The 22,312-nt window shown below is 41.8% G+C and overlaps 1 protein-coding gene across 1 annotated transcript in view; it reads right to left on the bottom strand.

The window, feature by feature from the left end:
- Window positions 1–14,103, bottom strand: part of LOC122706652 (60S ribosomal protein L7a-like) — a 65,963-nt gene extending 51,860 nt beyond the window's left edge. Inside the window, exon 1 of the mRNA XM_043922012.1 lies at window positions 13,956–14,103. The gene's annotated coding sequence lies outside the window, so the exon portion shown is untranslated. The remainder of the gene's footprint in view (window positions 1–13,955) is intronic.
- Window positions 14,104–22,312: the final 8,209 nt, after the last annotated feature.

Below are 22,312 nucleotides of genomic sequence, written 5' to 3'. Positions count from 1 at the left end.
TGCATGGAATATATTTTTTCTATCCTCTCACTTTCAGTTTTTATGTGTTTTAAGGTATGAAGTGGGTTTCTTATAGACAGCATAAATGTGGGTCTTGTTTTTGTATCCATTCAGCCAGTCTGTGTCTTTTGGTTGGAGCGTTTAATCCAATAACATTTAAAGCAATTATTGATATATTTGTTCCTGTTGCCATTTTGTTAATTGTTTGGGGTTGATTTTGTAGATCTTTTTTCTTCTCTTGTATTTCTTGACTATATAAGTCTGTTTAACATTTGTTGTAAAGCTGGTTTGGTGGTACTGAATTTTCTTAACTTTTGCTTGTCTGAAAAGCTTTTTATTTCTCCATCAATTTTGAATGAGATCCTTGCTGGGTACGGTAATCTTGGTTGTAGATTTTTCCCTTTCAGTACTTTAAATATATCCTGATATTCCCTTCTGGTCTGTAGAGTTTCAGCTGAAAGATCAGCTGTTAAGTGTATAAGGTTTCCCTTGTATGTTACTTGTTTCTTCTCCCTTGCTGCTTTTAATATTCTTTGTGTTTAGCCTTTGTTAGTTTCATTAACATATGTCTTGGGTTTATCCTGTATGGGACTCTTTGTGCTTGAGGTCTCCTTTTCCCAGGCTTCAAGGTTGTGTTCTTTCTTCCTTTTGGTTTCTGCCCTGCTAAGCAAACAGCCTCTTCCAACAACACAAGAGAAGACTCTACACATGAACATCACCAGATCGTCAACACCAAAATCAGATTGATTATATGCTTTGCAGCCAAAGATGGAGAAGCTCTATACAGTCAGCAAAAACAAGACTGGGAGCTGACTGTGGCTCAGATCATGAACTCCTTATTGCCAAATTCAGACTTAAACTGGAGAAAGTAGGGAAAACCACTAGACCATTCAGGTATGACCTACATCAAATCCTTTATGACTATACAGTGGAAGTGAGAAATAGATTTAAGGGGCTAGATCTGATAGACAGAGTGCCCTGATGAACTATGGACGGAGGTTTGTCACATTGTACAGGAGACAGGGATCAAGACCATCCCCATGGAAAAGAAATGCAAAAAGGCAAAATGGTTGTCTGAGGAGGCCTTACAAATAGCTGTGAAAAGAAGAGAAACAAAAAGCAAAGGAGAAAAGGAAAGATATTCCCTATTGAATGCAGAGCTCCAAAGAATAGCCAGGAGAGATAAGAAAGCCTTCCTCAGTGATCAATGCAAAGAAATAGAGGAAAACAACAGAATGGGAAAGACTAGAGAGCTCTTCAAGAAAATTAGAGATACCAAGGGAACATTTCATGCAAAGATGGGATTGATAAAGGACAGAAATGGCATGGACCTAACAGAAGCAGAAGATATTAAGAAGAGGTGGCAAGAATACACAGAAGAACTGTACAAAAAAGATCTTCACGACCCAGATAATCACGATGGTGTGATCACCCACTTAGAGCCAGACATCTTGGAATGTGAAGTCAAGTGGGCCTTAGAAAGCATCACTACGAACAAAGCTAGTGGAGGTGATGGAATTCCAGGTGAGCTCTTTCAAATCCTAAAAGATGATGCTGTGATAGTGCTGCACTCAATATGCCAGCAAATTTGGAAAACTCAGCAGTGGCCACAGGACTGGAAAATGTTAGTTTTCATTCCAGTGCCAAAGAAAGGCAATGCCAAAGAATGCTCAAACTACCACACAACTGCACTCATCTCACATGCTAGTAAAGTAATGCTCAAAATTCTCCAAGCCAGGCTTCAGCAATACATGAACTGTGAACTTCCAGATGTTCAAGCTGGTTTTAGGAAAGGCAGAGGAAACAAAAATCAAATTTCCAACATCCGCTAGATCATTGACAAAGCAAGAGAGTTCCAGAAAAACATCTATTTCTGCTTTATTGACTATGCCAAATCCTTTGACTGTGTGGATCACAATAAACTGTGGAAAATTCTTCAAGAGGTGGGAATACCAGACCACCTGACCTGCCTCTTGAGAAACCTGTATGCAGGTCAGGAAGCAACAGTTAGAACTGGACGTGGTACAACAGACTGGTTCCAAATAGGAAAAGGAGTACATCAAGGCTGTATATTGTCACCCTGCTTATTTAACTTATATGCAGAGTACATCATGAGAAATGCTGGGCTGGAAGAAGCACAAGCTGGAATCAAGATTGCTGGGAGAAATATCAATAACCTCAGATATGCAGATGACACCACCCTTATGGCAAAGAGTGAAGAGGAACTAAAAAGCCTCTTGATGAAAGTGAAAGAGGAGAGTGAAAAAGTTGGCTTAAAGTTCAACATTCAGAAAACTAAGATCATGGCATCTGGTCCCATCACTTTATGGGAAATAGATGGGGAAACAGTGTCATACTTTATTTTTTTGGGCTCCAACATCACTGCAGATGGTGATTGCAGCCATGAAATTAAAAGATGCTTACTCCTTGGAAGGCAAGTTATGACCAACCTAGATAGCATATTATAAAGCAGAGACATTACTTTGCCAGCAGAGGTCTGTCTAGTCAAGGCTATGGTTTTTCCAGTGGTCTTGTATGGATGTGAGAGTTGGAAGGTGAAGAAAGCTGAGCGCCAAAGAATTGATGCTTTTGAACTGTGGTGTTGGAGAAGACTCTTGAGAGTCCCTGGGACTGCAAGGAGATCCAACCAGTCCATCCTAAAGGAGATCAGTCCTGGGTGTTCATTGGAAGGACTGATGCTGAAGCTGAAACTCCAATACTTTGACCACCTGATGTGAAGAGTTGACTCATTGGAGAAGACCCTGATGCTGGGAGGGGTTGGGGGCAGGAGGAGAAGGGGACGACAGAAGATGAGATGGCTGGATGGCATCACTGACTCGATGGACATGAGTTTGAGTAAACTCTGGGAGTTGGTGATGGACAGGGAGGCCTGGCGTGCTATGATTCATGGGTTGAAGAGTCGGACACGACTGAGCAACTGAACTGAACTGAAGGTTGGTCCAGTGGTTTGTGGTGAGATTTGTGCTAAGTTTTTGTTTGTTTTTCCTCTGACGGGCAAGGGTGAGTGAGGTGGTAATCCTGTCTGCTGATGATTGGGTTTATATTTTTGTTTTGTTTGTTGTTTAGATGAGGCGTCCTGCACAGGGTGCTACTGGTGATTGGGTGAAGCCGGGGTTTGTATTCAAGTGGTTTCCTTTGTGTGAGTTCTCACTATTTGATACTCCGTAGGGTTAGTTCTTTGGTAGTCTAGGGTCTTGGAGTCAGTGCTCCCACTCCAAAGGCTAAGGGCTTGATCTCTGGCCAGGAACAAGTGGTTTGTTATGGCATTAAGTGAGATTAAGACAAATATCCAAAAATGAGAAGCCAAAGATGACCCCCAGATAAATGGAAGTTACAAAATCAGGCAAATAATAATTAAAATAATGGAATATATACATATACATATATACCCATGAGCAAAGTCAAAAGAGTCCTTTGTTTGACTCACCAAACAAAGGAAATAAAAAATTACACTTACCCATTAAGAACAAAACAAACTAAAGCACAAACTGGAAAAGAAAACTAGAGCAAGGTGCCAAGTGGGAAATAAAGCAATGAGAACAAAACTAACAAATATGTTGAGAGGAAAGGAAAGAGAGAAAAGAAAGAAAGAATAGATATGCACAGTTAAACAGAGGTAGGTGAAGAATATTTATATACATTAAAGGTTAACTGCAAGGGGAAAAGAACAGTAGGAAATGCAAAGAAAGGAATAAATGTAGAAAAAATATAGTAGGTTTAAAAAAATTAAAAATTAAAACTATAAAAAAGAGAAAAGAAAAAAAAATGGAAGAAGATAGAAAAAAGGAAGAAAAAGGAAAACTCCAAGAACTGCAAAAGCCCAACGTAGAGGCAGAGGTTTATAACAACAATAAAAAGTGTGACTGAATATCTACATATACACCCATAAGCAAAATCAAAACAGGCCAACAAAAATAAAGTACAATAGATTGACCCAGCAAACAAAGGAAACCAAAAATTATATCTACCAGAACAAAACTAACTAAAGCACAAACTGGAAAACAAAACAAAAGCAAGGTGCCAATTGGGGAATAAAACAATGAAAATAAAACTAACAAAATGTTGAGAGGAAAGGAAAGAAAATAAAGAATAGATATGCAAAGTTAAATAGAGGTAGATGAAGAAAATTTACATACATTAAAGGTTAACTGCAAGGGGAAAAGAAAGTAGGAAAAGCAAACGAAAGAATAAATGTACAAAAAATGATAATAGGTTTTAAAAATTAAAATTAAAAAAAAGAGAAAAGAAAAAAGAGAGAGAGAGAGAGAAAAGGGAAACTGCACAAAACCGCAAAAGCCCAACGTAGAAGCAGAGGTTTATGACAATGATAATGATAAAAATGATTATGACAATGATAAAAAATGTGAGTGAGAAAAAAAAAAACTTTCAAAAGCCTAATTGGATATCTTAGTGCCAGTAAAATTGACAACTACAACAGAGGAGGGAAAAAAAGAAAAAAAAATCCAAAGAATCTACAGAACTAGTCAAAACATAAGAATATTAAATGTGTTTTTCTTGAATCACTGCTGTCAGACTCCTTTCCTTACCTTGCAGTCCACCTCACCTCCCTAGGATGCCCTCCAACACCGTGCTGATCTCTGGATCTGCTGTGGGGGCAGCTCAGATTCTAATCTGCTCGTACTCCTGTGTGTTCTTGCCTCCAATGTCCACAGCTAGCAGAACTAGTGTGTCTTCTTTGGTGGGAGCTCTCAGTGGCCTTTTATATATTCCATAGACACAGAGTCTGCCTAGTTGATCGTGTGGATTTAATCTGCAGTTTGTACAGCTGGTGGGAAGGTTTGGGGTCTTCTTCCTTAGCCCACTGCCCCTGGGTTTCAGTTGTGGTTTTATTTCCACCTCTGCACGTGGGTTGTCCACTGGGGTTTGCTCCTGAGGCTGCCCTGGAAGACTCGGGTTTGCCCCTGTGAGGCCAGGTGTGGAGGTGGTGCAGCTGCCTGGGTCACAGCGGTTCTGGCAGCACCAGGTACTCAGGGGGGTTGGCGTCTAGGGCAGCAGGAAATAGAGTGCTCTAGAAGGGCATGGCAACCAGTATTGGCCAATACGCTCCAGTATTCTTGCCTGGAGAACCTCCCTTCCTGACAGAGAAGCCTGGCAGGCCACAGTCTACAGGGTCGCAAAGAGCTGGACATGACCAAAGTGACCCTGCATGCATAGGCGCAAGACTTCTTTTTGCCTCTGGCAGCTCTGCCCCAGGGAGAGTTGAGCATGAAGGTGGCGCAGCTGCTTGGCTTGCGGGGACCCTGGCGGCGCCAAGTGCGCAGGGACACGACTGCCTCTGCTGCAGGAGTCCTTTTTCAAGCCTCTGTAGCTGGTCATCAGAGGGCCTCTTTGGCCAGTCTTTCTCTGTAGCTCTGCCCGTTCAGGCACTCAGAGGCTTCCTGGCCTGGGGTCCTTCTCTGTTGTTTGGTGCATCAGGCACTTAAAGGGGCACCCTGGGTGGGGTCCTACTCTGTAGTTCAGTGCCAGGCGTCTGATGGGCCAGCCTCTCTATTGTTCAGCTGCCAGCGCTGACGTGTGGGGGGAGAGAGGCTATGGTGATGGCTCCACCGTCGCAGCAGTATCCCCTTGCTTCCATGGCTGCCCAGCTTTCCTCCACAGGCATTTCCCACCACAATCTCCTCCTCACATCCCCTCGATTCATCTCTCCACAGTCCACAGCAGCCCTCGCCCTGGGATTGCTCCACAATACCTAAACTCCAGCTTAGAGCTGCTGTGCGTTCCAGGAGATCTGCATCCCTGTCCGGGGTATGTATGGCTGTGACAAAGACTGTCTGATTCTCATTCCAGTTAGGCTGCCACAGGTCCACTGTTTCACTCTCAGCCTTAAATGTTTCTCCTCTGACTCAGACCGTTACCCCGATGTGGGGATTGGACCCCTGCTTCAGTTCCCCCACCTGTCGAGGGCAGGTCCAGTCCTAACACTCCTGTTTTTCCCCCTAGTTCCTTCATCCTACTGAGTTTTGCGTGGGTCTATATATTCTTTTCTGCTGGTCAGGTCCTCCTGTCCGCTCTCAGCTGGTGTTCTGCATGCACTTCTGTGTTTGAAGGTGTGTTCCTGATGTATCCGTGGAGAAAGATGTATTCCACGTTCACCTACTTCTCTGCCATCTTGTTCTCTACCTATTGATCTTCATTAATCCTGGTGTGGCAGAACTAGGAGATACCTTGCTAGGGATGACAAATGCCAAAGGAGATATCAGAGTCTCCTAGAGACAGCTGTAACATTACACTCTTCTGCAAGGTTTACCTTGCCTTTCTTCCATCAGGAGATGCAATCTGTTTCTCCATTCCCTTGGGTCTGGACAGGTCCTGTTTCTTCTTTGACCAGTAGAGCGTGGCAGAAGTGATGCTGTGCCATTTCTAGGTATAGCCATTAACCAACGCAACAGCTTCTGCTTCCTGTCTCTTGGAAGTCAAACAGCATGTAATAAAAGGACCTACCCTGATACCATAGTGGTGAGAGCCCTCAAACATGTGAAGAGGTGTTGGAGGTTGGGACACCAAGTGGAGAGAGAGAGTTGCCAAGGAGCACTGAGGTTTCAGACATGTAGAGAAGTGGGTCATCTAGCCCCAACTGCCTGGATATGGCAGAGATGAACTGCCCCAGGCAAGACCTTGAATTTCTGATCCATAAAACTGTGAGCAAAAGAAAAGGATTGCTTGAAGCCACTATGTATTTGAGTGGCTTGTTATGCAGCCAGGGATGACTAAAACAGAAGTAACTTTAGGCTGTGCCTGGTACTATACTCTGAGTAGTCAACAGTAGTGGGCACAGCTTTCCTGTCTGCATGGAGTTACTTTTCATTTAGCAGAATGGACCACAAAGGGAGTAACTACTGTCACTGATGACCATTTTCAGCTCTCAGGTGCTTAGGTCTTTAAAGGTGGTCTGTTTTACCATTAGGATAAGATAATAAACAGCACTTATACATATCTGAGCTAAAATTTCATGATTCATTTTGAGCAAGAGGAAAATAATTCAAGTATGTGCTTATATTTGCCTATCTTTTTGTAGTTTCCAAAGTGCTTTTTCATGTCTATTTCCACTTTTAATCTTCCCATTGAATTTGAGATAGATAGAAGAGGTTCTATTTTTTCCAATTTTTAAATAAGGAAATAGAGGCTCAAAAAGGTTATTTGACCTGCCTGTAGCCATGTGAATAGTTTCAGAGCTAAGGCTAGAATCCAGATGTCTTCACTCACAGCCCGTTTCTAGTCTAGCAGCCAATCATCCTCTGAGTTGGGCAAAACAGAGAATGGATTGTGGGGGAGTGATGCCTCTAGCTGATGTTTTAACCATTATGGTAGGTGTATGTTCAATGAAACTCACTTGTTTCCAAGACAACAGGATTCAAAGGAAAACCTCAATTGCTCGGGAGGAGGCAGATTCACTGTCATTTCCATCCCTTTGAAGAACTGCACATTTTGATGGGCAAACTGCCAGAAGTAATTAAACCAAATAACTCCACAGAGCCCTGATGGAGCAAGAAAGCAGAAGAAAAGCAACATATATATACATACATATATATATAAATGTGGGTGTTGCTTCTGCTGTGAGAGTCTTTCAACAGAAATCATGACAATCCAGGAAAATCCAGGGATCAACACTCTGTAGAAAAGAACAACAATCTGGAAAGAGAAAGAAGGAAGCATTTGAAATGGAGAGATGGGGAGGAGGGAGGAGGAAAGAGGAAGAGATAGGCAAGGTGGAGGCACAGTCCTGGCCCCTCAGTCCTTTCCCTGGTCCCCAGGGGAAAGAAGCAGTGGATGAAGCAGTCAGATTTTACCATGAATTCCCTAAGTTGAGTCTAGTGACTCGAAGCATTCATTTTGTCTTTATTTGCTTTTCTTGTGAGGTGTCTGCTTGGCTCTAATTTCCCATTTTTGCTGTGGAGATCAAGAGATTTGGAACAGAGCAGATATTTAATACATTTTTCTGTACTGGCTGCATGACATATTTTATTATAATTTTTTGTTAGCTTATTATGGGATGGAAAATTTGATCTCTCAGGCATGTAAGAGGAAGGAGGCTCTTTTTTTTAAATTGAGGTATAGTTGATGTACAATATTATATAAGTTACAGGTGTACAACATAGTAATTCAGAATTTTTAAAGGTTGTATTCCATTTACATTATTATAAAATATTGGATATGTTCCTTGTGTTGCATAATATATCCTTGTAGCTTATTTTGTACATAGTAGTTTGTACTTCTTAATCCCCTACCCCGGTCAAGGAGGAGTTTCTTTTGGTTTCTTCCATTCTGGTCTTTAATGCATTCAACATTTACTGAGCTGCTATTTTATAGAAGGCCTTGTCCTAAGTACTGGGGATTTAGAAACGATAGGGTACTCCATTTAATGGTTCATACTTAATGTACCCACTTGCCTGTTCTTCACAGCTAAATAGTTAAAGTGCCATAGCTCTGTTGTAAGCTACAGAGTGATTGCCCAATGCATGGTTTTTATGCAACATTCATTTATTCATGTAACCAACAGATAATTATTACCTCTTAATAAGAGTTAGATACTCTGCTATGTTTTGAAGTTACAAAAAGCAACATGTATAACAATGAATTAATAACTTGAATTTATTAAGAGCTCTGCAAATCAGTAAGGACAAATAAACCAACAAAAAATAAGTAAGTGATATAAACATGGGATTCACAGAAGAGAAAAATATAAGAGGCTAAAGAACATTTGAGAAGACGTTCACCTTCACTAAGCTAGGGAGGAAAAGCAAACTAAAATCAGCACAAGATATTATTTTATTTTTACCTACTAGTATGACAAAAATGAAGTTTATTAATATTCAGTGTTGTTGAGTTGTGGAAAAAGAGGTGCTTCCTGTGCTTCTAGTGGGAATGGTAAATGATCCCTGGCTTTGGAGGGCAATTTAGTATCTATTAAAATTGTTTCTATAGAGAACAATCGGAAACAATGTAACTGTCCCTAGAGTGGATAGATAGGACATGGTCTATTAGATGGTGAAATATTACTCAGAGAAAAAAGAGCTATCCACATCAACATGGATCGATCTCAAAAATGTATCATAGAGTGAAAAGAGCGAGCTATAGAGTTGCATGTATTTTATGAACATTTATGTGAAAAGACCCACAAAAATTAATACTATCTATTTTCTATGGCATAGCTAAACAGCCTAGTAAAGATATGTATTAGTTTATAGTAGAAGTTATCTCTTGGGTTTTGGTTGTCTCTTGGGTTTCGGGGAAAGGATTGAAGAAATCTAGGGGACTTCATTTATATTTGTAATATTATATATTTTAGGCAAATACATCATATAAAATTATAATTTATTTCTAACAATTAACTAGAGAGAAACAGTGTACAGAAAGAAATTCTTGTCTTTGACTGTGGACAAAGCTGGGATTAGAACTTGGGTCTCTAACTGTCTAGTGCAGTGATTTCTCTCTTGGATGTATGATAAATTTAATTTGACTTGCTCTCTGCACAGTGAGATCTTTTCCAGTTGGCATGAAAGTTAAGGCATTTTATTTATATCTTTGTGGGGAATAGACTTTTCTTTACTTTTTTTTTGTCTGAGCCACATGACATGTGGGATCTTAGTTCCCTGACTAGGGACTGAACCTGTGCCCCCTTCATTGGGAGCATAGAATCTTACCACTGGACCACCAGGAAAGTCCTAGATTTTTCATTTAAAGCAATTTTTAAAGTTTAAAAATGAATAGATGTCAAGAATATTTATAATTTATATATTAGGTATTATTGTTGTTGTTTCATCACTAAGTCATGTCTGACTCTTTGTGATCTCATGGACTATAGGCTCCTCTGTCCATGGGATTTCCCAGGCCAGAGAACTGGAGTAGGTTGCCATTTCCTTCTCCAGGGGATCTTTCCAACCCAGGAATCAAACTCATCTGTTTGATGTAGGCAGATTCTGTAGAATCTGTAGGCAGATTCTTTACCACTGAGCTACCTGGAAAGCCCATGTGTTAAGTAGACAGACTCATTAAGCTATGCTCAGTTCAAGGAATAGAAGGCATGCATTTTTCAAAATGGAAATGGTAAGAACTTTTGGATTTTCCCATCAGAGACAAAACCTAAAGGGCTTGATAGTTTCATCAGCACCATTTCCACAGCTACCTAGCAGCCAAACAGATTAAACAAATGGCCCTATTTGGAAAACTGGAATCTTTTTCTTTTTGTGTGTTAAATGGATACTCAGTGATTTATTTGGGCTGCTTCTAGAGGGCAAGAAGTCTCACAAAGCTCTGAGAGATGTTTCCAGAGATAAATAGTATCCAAGTGTATTTAGCAAATGATAATGCAAACCATACAAGAAATATAGCATAAGGAAGCAAAATGTGCATTTGCTGTCTGAGAAGTAATTGAACATTTATAGTTTGGGAATAGCTAGTTCAGAGCTGGTAGAAGTGAGAGTCTTGTTTCAGTTGATAAAAGAATCCATGTTCTTTGGAACTCAGTGGGAACTTAAAAGGAATTTACCCATCTAAGTAGTACATTTTTGAGGGTTTTAAGTCTTTATCTGAGAAGCAATTTAAGTAAGAACTGGTTAAGACTGTATCCAAAATGCAGAGAGAGAGCAAGAAAGAGAGAGAGTCCCTCCACCCTTCCGTAGACACTTGTGTGAAAGGAGGGAGAGGAGGGCGGGGAGAACAGAGGAGGGGACAGGTGGAGTTTAAGGTCACGGTCTTGTCGTCTCTGCTCTTTAAGGTATTGGGGGCCACGAGCTTTTGTATACATGGCATAGAAGCCTTACATGCTGCCTCTTCAAAATGGCAGATACTTATTCCAAATGAAGGTTAGAACATTGCTGGGTGGTGTAAGAGATCAGAACTAGAAAGGGATGAGTAATGAGTCCCCAGAAGCTCCTGACAGCCATTTGGGGCCCCTGAGAAGCCATTGCTTCCTGAAGTCCCAATTCTCTCTTTGCAGAAATGCTAGAGCCCTCAACTCCTTCCCTCACTGCAGCTTGTAGAGTTGCCAGATAGATTCAGGATGCAAAATTTGGAACATAGTTGCATGCAAAATGATTTATTCCTTATCTGAAATTCAAATTTAACTGAATGTATTTTTATTTTCTAAATCTGGCAACTTTATGTTCATGAAATATGTTTGCCCTTTTTCCTTCCCTGATTCTTTTTCTAATTATGATCAAAAAAGTTCTCCATCCCTCAGAGACCCCTGACTGCTTCAGATGGGCTTGTAATTTTCCTTCTTCAGGACCCATACTCTCATTCTAAGGAGGGAAAGAGTGTACAGCTCCTATTTCCACCTTCCCTGAGACTTTTCCCCCTTGTGCTTGAAGATTACCCCACCATTTCAGAGAATTACTACTGCCTACCAGTCAAGAAATGCAAAGAAGGAGAGGAAAACAACAGAATGGGAAAGACTAGAGATCTCTTCAAGAAAATTAGACCTACCAAGGGAACATTTCATGCAAAGATGGGCTCAATAAAGGACAGAAATGGTATGGACCTAACAGAAGCAGAAGATATTAAGAAGAGGTGGCAAGAATACACAGAAGAACTGTACAAAAAAGATCTTCATGACCCAGATAATCACGATGGTGTGATCACTCACCTAGAGCCAGACATCCTGGAATGTGAAGTCAAGTGGGCCTTAGAAAGCATCACTACGAACAAAGCTAGTGGATGTGATGGAATTCCAGTTGAGCTCTTTCAAATCCTGAAAGAAGATGCTGTGAAAGTGCTGCACTCAATATGCCAGCAAATTTGGAAAACTCAGCAGTGGCCACAGGACTGGAAAAGGTACGTTTTCATTCCAATCCCTAAGAAAGGCAATGCCAAAGGATGCTCAAACTACCGCACAATTGCACTCATCTCACATGCTAGTAAAGTAATGCTCAAAATTCTCCAAGCCAGGCTTTAGCAATACTTGAACCGAGAACTTCCAGATGTTCAAGCTGGCTTTAGAAAAGGCAGAGGAAACAAAGATCAAATTGCCAATATCTGCTAGATCATCGAAACAGCTAGAGAGTTCCAGAAAAACATCTATGTCTGCTTTATTGACTATGCCAAAGACTTTGACTGTGTGGATCACAATAAACTATGGAAAATTCTGAAGGAGATGGGAATACCAGACCACCTGACCTGCCTCTTGAGAAACCTGTATGCAGGTCAGGAAGCAACAGTTAGAACTGGACGTGGTACAACAGACTGGTTCCAAATAGGAAAAGGAGTACGTCAAGGCTGTATACTGTCACCTTGCTTATTTAACTTATATGCAGAGTACATCATGAGAAATGCTGGGCTGGAAGAAGCACAAGCTGGAATCAAGATTGCTGGGAGAAATATCAATAATCTCAGATATGCATATGACACCACCCTTATGGCAAAGAGTGAAGAGGAACTAAAAAGCCCCTTGATGAAAATGAAAGAGGAGAGTGAAAAAGTTGGCTTAAAGCTCAACATTCAGAAAACTAAGATCATGGCATCTGGTCCCATCACTTCATGGAAAAGAGATGGGGAAACAGTGGAAATAGTGTCATACTTTATTTTTTTGGGCTCCAACATCACTGCAGATGGTGACTGCAGTTATGAAATTAAAAGACGTTTACTCCTTGGAAGGAAAGTTATGACCAACCTAGATAGCATTTTAAAAAGCAGAGACATTACTTTGCCAACAAAGGTCCATCTAGTCAAGGCTATGGTTTTTCCAGTGGTCATGTATGGATGTGAGAGTTGGACGGTGAAGAAAGCTGAGTGCCGAAAAATTGATGCTTTTGAACTATGGTGTTGAAGAAGACTCTTGAGAGTCCCTGGGACTGCAAGGAGATCCAACCAGTCCATCCTAAAGGAGATCAGTCCTGGGTGTTCACTGGAAGGACTGATGCTGAAGCTGAAACTCCAATACTTTGACCACCTGATGCGGAGTTGACTCATTGGAAAAGACCCTGATGCTGGGAGGGGTTGAGGGGCAGGAGGAGAAGGGGACGACAGAGGATGAGATGGTTGGATGGCATCACCTACTCGATGGGCATGAGTTTGAGTAAACTCCGGGAGTTTGTGATGGACAGGGAGGCCTGGCGTGCTGCGATTCATGGGGTCGCAAAGAGTAGGACTGGGGTCACAAAGAGTCCGACACGACTGAGTGACTGAACTGAACTGAAGTGAAAGTGAAGTGAAGTCGCTCAGTCGTGTCCAGCCTCTTTGCGACCCCATGGACTATAGACTATAGCCTACCAGGCTTCTCCATCCATGGGATTTTCCAAAGAGTACTGGAGTGGGTTGCCATTTCCTTCTCCAGGGGATCTTCCCGACCCAGGGATCAAACCCGGGTCTCGCAGACGCTTTACCCTCTGAGCCACCAGGGAAGCCCGCGCCAGGAGGTCTGCGCCGACGCCAGATGACCACCCCCACACGTCCCCCAGAAACGGGACAGAGCCCACCCCCCCACCACCCCCCCCCCCCCCCCCCCCCCCCCCCACCTCGCACACCCGTACGACCGGCCCCCTTCCCGTCCACCGGGGCCCCCTACCCGCCCCCGCGTTCCCAGGCACCCTTACCCACCCACCCACCCCCCCCCCCCACCCACCCCCCCCCCCACCACCCAGGGCAGAGGAAAGGGGCTCCGACGGGAAGCGTGGCGCCAAGCTGGCAGGGGACACACGACAGAGGTAAGGGGGCGAGAGGGCGAGAGAACCGACAGCCAGCCGCAGGAGGCGTGGCTGGGGGCGGGGTGGGAGAAAGCTCCGAGCCTCGGAGCGCGTGGGGAGGCGCCTGGCGACCGCGCGGCAGGCCCATAGCAGCGGACGACCGACGACCGGCCGAGGCGGACCGGTCCAGGGCCGGCGGCGGGAGGCGACGGGGCAAGGCAAGCGGCACCGCGACGGGGAGCCGCCAAGCCGTCACGCTGCACAGCCCGCGAGACGCGACCGGAGGATACGCACCGTGCGGTCCGCGGCCGGAGCGGGGAAGGCAGTCGCGGCCGGCGCCACGGGCGAAGGCCCGTGGGGTGGGGGGAAGGGGGCGCTCCGCGCACCCCCACCCCCACCCCGAACCCAATCTCGAGGGACGTGGCGGGGAGGGCCGGGCGGGAAGAGGGACACACACTCCGGAGACGACGCCACCGGGCGCGGCGGGGCAGGGTGGCGGGGCGCCCCCGACCGGGGAGAACGGAGGGCGCGGAGGGGGGCCGGCGGGGCGGGGCGGGAAGGCGGAGGAGAGCGGCCTTTCCCAGCCCGACCCCCAGCTCTGCATGCCACGGGCCACCAACCTTCTCCCGCGGCTCCTCGTCCCCAAGCACTGAACTGAACTAGTCAAGAAATTCTTTCCCTTCAACATCTTCACACAGTGGAGAGATTAGAATGTATCTCATCATGCAAGAATATTCAAGATTAAGAAAGAATTATAATCTTATCTCTAAACACTACCCTCATAGCTCAAGTCGGTAAAGAATCTGCCTGCAATGCAGGAGATCCGGGTTCAGTCCCTGAGTCAGGAAGATCCCCTGGAGAAGGAAATGGCAACCCACTCCAGTATTCTTGCCTAGAGAATCCCATGGACAGAGGAGCCTGGCAGGCTGCAGTTCATGGGTTCGCAAGAGTTGGACACAACTTAGTGACTAAACCACCAACCATAATCTTATCTCTAAACACTATAGCGCCTAGAGGGGCAAGCCAGGAAGAGTCTGTCATTGAAAAGACCGTAACCTTACTTGTAGCCAATCACAAACATACTTGAAGTTCAGAAGACGAGTAAGCATTTCTTTACTTTTCCTTTTGGGGTATTCTCTCATCCACTCATAGTTAGCCTTGGAGGAAATCTAGAGAGTTTTCTTCCACTTGGTTTGCCCTCTTTGTAGATGAACCAGGAAGACCTGTTACCTTTTCTGCCCTAGGAGGGTGATAGAGGGCTAGCATCTCATCTGTGGATGAGAATCTAAGCAAGCGGTTGGCAAATTACAAATTGTAGGGCAAATCCTCCTTACTGGCTGTTTTTCTACAGCTTGTGAGTTAAGAATGTGTTTTACATTTTGCTTGAGTGCTAAGTCACTTCAGTTGTGTCCGACTTTATGCAACCTTATTGACTGTGTCCCACCAGTCTCTTCTGTCTATGGGATTCTCTATGTAAGAATACTGGAGTGGGTTGCCAGCCCTTGCATTTCATTATGTTTCCTGCATTGTAGATGGGTTCTTTACCCCTAGTGCCACCTGGGAAGCCCAACTTGAGTAGAATAACCAAATGAAGAATAACACTAAGTGACATGGAAATTAAACAAAATTCAAATTTCAGTATTCATAGTTTTACTGAAACACAACCAAGCTCATTCTTTTATATATTGTCTATGGCCACTTTCATGATCTAAGGGCAGAGCTGACTGTTTCAACAGAGGCCACATGGCCCACAAAGCTTAAAATATTCATGATCAGGCCCTTTTTGTATAAAGTTGACTGATCTCTGATTTAAGCAATAAACTTTTCCTACTGATAGTAGCTGCCCCTGAGAGTATAACTTTCAAGTGTGTCCACTGCCTAGGTTATGAGATTCCCCTTCTTATATGGAATGGATCATTTAGAATACTTTTGGTTGCCAGGGACAGAATATGCTACCCAAAGTGCCCTTTTGGTTGTGTGGAAGCTAGTTGCAGTGTGGCTGCTCTAATGGTGCATTCGTGTTGACTTGAAAACTTTCTTTTGGATTAGAAATGTATTAACGTTATCAAACATTTTCAATTGATCTAGGCTTCTCTCCATCTCCTGACCTGCCTTCTAGTGTGTGAGCTTTTATATCCTTTATTCCTTTTCCAGAGCTTCTCCTATTTCAGAATTGAGGGTCTCACTTTACACTGGTTCCTAACTTTTGTCACTTCCTGGCAAACAGAAAATGTTGTTTGTATAGCACATTGAGATAAACTAGAGGGATTTATGAGGGTCTGTATAGGGCTTGGTGAAAAGATCTATTGTATATTTTTATAATTATGATATGGAAAAGAAAAAATATTATGGAAGATATAAAATAAAAGACTTATATAAATGTTAGTTTTCATTCCAATGAAATGAAAAGGTCAGTTTTCATTCCAGTGCCAAAGAATGTTCAAACTACTATGCAGTTGCACTCATTTCACATGCTAGCAGGATTATGCTAAAAATCCTTCAATTTTTAGGCTTCAGCAATACGTGAACTGAGAACTTCCAGATGTACAGCTGGGTTTCGAACAGACAGAGGAACCAGAGATCAAATTACCAACATTCGTTGGGTCATGGTGAAAGCAAGGGGGTTCCAGAAAAATATCTACTTCTGCTTCATTGACTGTGCTAAAGCCTTTGATTATGTGGATCACAAGAAAACTGTGGAGAAATCTTAAAGAGAAGGGAGTAACAGAACACCTTACCTGTCTCCTGAGAAACCTGTATACAAGTCAAAACCTAACAGAACCTTACATGGAACAACTGACTGATTCAAAATTGGGAAGGGAGTACGTTAAGGATGTATATTGTCACCCTGCTTATTAACTTAAATGCAGAGTACGTCATGTGAAATGCTGGGCTGGATGAATCATAAGCTAGAATCAAAATTGCTGGGTGAAATATCTACAACCTCAAATAGGCAGATGACATAATTCTAATGGCAGAAAGTGAAGAGGAACCAAAGAGCCTCTTGAGGAGGGTGAAAGAGGATAGTGAAAAAGCTGACTTAAAACTCAACTTTAAAAAAACTAAGATCATGGCATCCAGTCCCATCACTTCATGGCAAATAGCAGGGGAAAAAGTGGAACCATGACAGATTTTATTTTCTTGGACTCCAAAATCACTTAGTCACATAATTAAAAGACATTTACTCCTTGAAATGAAATCTGTGACAAACCTAGACAGTGTGTTAAAAAGCAGAGATGTCACTTCACTGACAAAGGGTCATATATTCAAAGCTATAGTTTTCCCAGGAGGCATGTATAGATGTAAGAGTTGGTTTATAAAGAAGGCGGAGTGCCGAGAAATGGATGCTTTAATTTGCAGTGCTAGAAAAGACTCTTGAGAGTCCCTTGGACTGCAAAGAGATCCAACCAGTCAACCCAAAGGAAATCAACCCTGATTATTCACTGGAAGGACTGATGCTGAAGCTCCAACACTTTGGCCATCTGATACTAAGAGCTGACTTATTGGAAAAGACCCTGATGCTGGGAAAGATTGAAGGCAGAAGGAGAAGAGGGTGACAGAGGATGAGATGATTGGATTTCATCACTGACTCAATGAACATGAATTTGAGCGAACTCTGGGATATAGTGGAGGTCAAAAAGCCTGGCATGCTACAGTCCATGGGATTGCAGAGTCAGACACAACTTAGCGACAGAACAACAACATGACTTATGTATGTATGTATGTATGCTAATGATTGCACCAAGGATTACAATATAACGCCTTAACTTGTCACAGTCTGCCTTCAATTAATATTATTCTACTTTACATAAATGCAAGAGTCATAGAATAGTAAGCTTCCATTTATCTCCCTCCCATCATTTGTGTTTTTATTGTATTACATTTTTACTTCTATACCTGTTATAAACTTCACAGTACATTGTTACTTTTATTTTATACACAAGTCTTTTTTAAAAAGCCACTTTATTGAGATATAAATTCACATACTATAACATTCACCCATATTAAGTACAGAGTTCATTGGTTTTTGGTGCATTACATTATTACTTAAAAAATTGTGGTAAAACATATATAAAAAATTTGCCATTTTAACTTTTTAAATATACATTTCAGTGGCATTAATTACTTTAAAAATGTTATGCAACCACCGTCTATTTCCAAAACTATTTTGTTATTCTGAACAGAAACTCTGTGGCTATTAAGCAGTAACTTCCTATACCCTGCTTCCCACAGCCCCTGGTAATGCTAGTCTTTCTGTTTCTATGAATTTACCTATTATAAGTATCTTATATAAGAGGAATTACACAATATCTGTCCTTTTGTGTCTGGCTTATCTGGTGTAGCACAATGTTTTTAAGATTCATCTCTGTTGTATATATGATCATTTCATTTCCTTTTAAAGCTAAGTAATACTCCATTGTGTGTGTGTGTGTATATATATATATATATAATATTCCATTATATATATAAAACACATTTTATTTATCCATCCACCTGTTGATGGCTTATTTTTTAAGGAAATTAAGAAACAAGAAAAATTTGCTCCTTGTATACTTACCTTTTTTTTTAATTTGTGGAACTTTATGTTTGTTTATACAGAACTGAATTTTTATCTGATATATTTCCTTTCATCCTGAAGAACATCATTTTAATATTTCTAAATGCAGCATGTGGCTTCTGGATACTAATTCTCTCAGACTGAATTTTTTTCCTTCATTTTTGAAAAATGTTTTTGCAGTATATAGAATTCTAGGTTCACAGTTGTTTCTTTGAGACTTTAAAGATGTCATTCCATTGTCTTCTAGATTCCATTGTTTCATGATAAGTTGTAGTAATCTTTGTTGTTTTTCTCTTATTTGTGATGCATCTTCTTTTTTTTAGCTGCTTTTATTTTTTTCTCTTTCTCTTTGGTTTTTCAACAGTTTTCTGTGATGTAAATAGGTATTGTTTTGTTTTTATTCTGATTGGAGTCTGTAGAATTTATTGGATCTGTGGGTTGATATGTTGGTTTTTTAAAAAAATCAAATTTGGAGAATTATATACTCATTATATCATATCATTGTATTACTCAAATATATTTCATTATATCACCCCATTTTCTTTCCTCTCTTTTCATGACTCTAATAGCAAGTATATTGGACTACTTGATATTGTCACTGAGGCTCCATTGATATTTTTCAGCTTTCCTTTTCTTTGTGTTTCAGTTTGTAGTTTCTACTGCCTCATCTTCAAGTTCATTAATCTTTCCCTCTGTAGTGACCATTATGCTAAAAAATTCACCCAGTGAATTATTCATTTCGAATACTGTATCTTCTAGTTCTCGACTTTACATTGTTTTACCCAATAGTTTCTATTTATCTACTGAGATCATCCACAAGTTCACTTTTCATGTTAGTCTTTACCTTTAAATTCTTGAACACATTTGTAGTGGGTGTTTTAAAGTCCTTGTTGGTTAATTTTGATAGCTGTGTTATCCCTGGGTCTATTTCTATTGCCTTCACCCCATGAACTTATGGTGAGGACACATCTATGATACAGCTACTTTTCAAAATTCTGAACAGGAATCAAAGCGCAAATAAACTTTCCTGGGATCTTCAAAATTTGAGTTAGATTCCATAACTCTCTGATCCCCTCTGATGCTCGTGTCTAACTTTCTAGTCCTCTTTAACCCCTTTCCAAACTTTTCTCCTTTATTTTGACTCAACTCAAAGTTTTTTTTCCCAGTCTGGAATGAAAGATCTCAGTTTCAAATTTGTGGTACCCAGGCATCTGTGGATGTGCACTTAGAGGACAATAAGGATTCCTTTTTTCTTTAAAAGGAATCTGTGTTTTACATGAATTGAAGAACTCACACATTTTTTACTTTATATTTTATAATAAGACAGGAGTTATCAAACTAGAGATCATAATCCAACTCTGACCTGTGCCTTGTTTTTGCATGGACCACCAGCTAAGAATGGATTTACATTTTTAAATATTGTAAAAAAAAGAAGAAGAAAAAGAACATGCAGCTGAGGTTTTGTGTGGCTCTCAAATCTAAAATATTTACTATCTGACTTTTTATAGAAAAGTTTGTCAAGCTCTGTGTAAAACGCTGGAGGGAATAAGGAAGCCTCTCTCAGGTGGAACTGTGACTTCAAGTGTTTATTTTACCTTTTCTTGGGCTGAAAGAAGGTGTGGTGGTACCACAGCCTGTCTTTATCTTTGCAGAGTCTTCAATTATACCCTGATGCAAAGGGTAATTTTTGGGCCTGTGGTAACACATCCCTTACTCTGCTGACATGACCATGGAGACATGGACATCCTCACACGGGCCAGATGCAGCTGAAGGCCCAGTGTAAGTCCTCATGAGAATATCCTTCCAGCTGATAAAGGTAGGTCAGAGCAGAGACATCTCTGAGCAGAACACAGCCGTCTTCAGGCAGAGCTCTTCTCTCTCTTCTGCTATTTGCATGCTGTGAGGACTTATGTTAGTGAGGAAAGAGAATGTGAATATCATTTCTGTTGGGTGGTACTGTGAATCCTCTCCAGGCCTTTGGGAGGCCCCTGTGGGATGGTTGCATGCTTTATGTTAGGTGCTGGTTGTGAACATGCCATTTATCATCTCTGTGACTTTTAGACTGTCTGTCAGCCTTCTTATAGCAATAAGTAAGTGACTATAGGTCTCCAGAGGTTGGAAGTCTTCTTTTTTTGTGTAGTGGCCTGGTGAAAAGGGGCTGAAATACAGCTTTCCTCCATAATTTCTTTATCATCCTCCTGTTCCATATTTAAGTGCTATTATCAGGAAGTCATTCTTCTCAGATATAATTAGAAAGAAAGTTGCTTACAAAGGCATCAAGCAAAGGGGACGACTTGGGTAGGATCAAAATGGGAAAGTGATTGAATTCCAGGTTATTTCTCTATTCTGTCTATAGAAACTGGGGCATATAGATGGCAAAGCAAATAGGAAACTGCGGGAAAACATGCTGGAATATACAGTGGGTAATGGATATTGAGGGATGATCTTGTCATGCATGCTAAGCAGATACTTTTATGAGTTTAAATTTAATTAGCATTTGGAAATTAACAAGGCTAGAAAGAAGGGCAATGGGTTTTTAAGTGATGGCGATGGATAGGTACTGTTTGGAGTGTATAGATAAATGAAGATTTAATTTGTTATACATAATGAGCCAGGTGCCTATAAAATAATTTGTTTTTCAAGTGGTTATCACAGAATAAAACAATGGACCCATTTGAGGCTAGACAATGACTATTATTACAGCTTTTGGTTAAAATCAGTTTTGTAGATGGATATCCATTTGTATTGTTCAAATTGGATAATGTAAATATTTCACTGTCTCTATTTCTTCTTCAAGGAATGGGGCATGAAGATAACTTCTGATCTTATGTCTTTTGTACATTTACCTTAAGGTAGTGTGTGTGTTGGGCTTCCCTGGTAGCTCAGCTGATAAAAGAATACTCCTGCAATGCAGGAGACCCCGGTTTGATTCCTGGGTCAGAAAGTTCCCCTAGAGAAGGGGTAGATTACCCACTCTAGTATTTTGGGCTTCCCTGGTGGCTCAGATGGTGAAGAATCCACCTGCATTGCAGGAGACCTGGGTTTGATCCCTGGGTTGGGAAGATCCCCTGGAGGAGGGCATGGCAACCCACTCCAGGATTCTTGCCTGGAGAACCCCATGGACAGAGGAGCCTCGTGGGCTATAGTCACAGAGTCATACACAACTGAGCACGGCACAGTGTGTGTGGGGTCAGGATATGCTCCTGGAGGAGAGGGAGGTGGAGTTCTCTACCTTCCCTTCTAGAATCTTTTAATGTTTAGAGCATTTGTTTTTTGAGTATCTTTTTGGCGGAGGGCCTGAGAAATGAGAAGCATATAGATTCTCCATCATTGCAGGAGATGAGAAGGCAGTGCTATTTCTTGAGGACTTAGTTAAGAGTTAAGTAGCTCAAGAGTTATGTGGGATGCCCATGCAGACAGTGGCTCATGCAAAGTGGGTGCGTGGCTGTGACACAGCCTTATAGAATGGAACTCATTTCAAGGTTCAAGTACCAGCCTTGCAACTAACTGCTTTTCTCTCTCTCTCTCACTTTCTTTCAAAGTCATGTCCTGTGAGCTGGGGAAGAGTCATTTTGGGCAGAAGTGGAGGACCAGGCTGCAGTGTTTTTAATTTATGCTAGGAATGAATTTGTGTTTCTGTTTTTCATGTTCTCTTGTTTCTTTCCAAGGAAGTGCATTTTAGTGTGTGTATCTTGGAGCATGTGGGCAGTCCATGCATTCTAAGGAAACCCAGGAACTCACCCAGGTCTTCAGGCGTGGGGAAAGGGACATAGAAGGCCATCTTGTGTGGCCATTCTCAGACCTGACTCTGCAACTAGGCCCCGCTAGGGCTTGAAAGATTCAGTTCTTAGGCCCCACTTATGGAAATTCTGACTTAATCATTCTGAGGACCTAGAAGTTTATGGTTAAAGAAAGCACCCCGGTGGGTTTCACTGGGCAACTGGGTTTGGGAACTTTGGAACCAGTTCCTCTCCAGCCTGTGAGTGGGAGCACACTTCAATCCTCCCAGTATGTGGAGACTATAAATGTCAGATGATGCATACAGTCATAAATTTTGGCATCAGAACACTTGGCCATCTTTGGGCTTTGTTGT

This window comes from Cervus elaphus, chromosome 13, assembly GCF_910594005.1.
Source record: "Cervus elaphus chromosome 13, mCerEla1.1, whole genome shotgun sequence".
Classification (NCBI taxonomy): Eukaryota; Metazoa; Chordata; class Mammalia; order Artiodactyla; family Cervidae; genus Cervus; species Cervus elaphus.
This window is presented reverse-complemented; position numbering and strand designations above follow the sequence as displayed.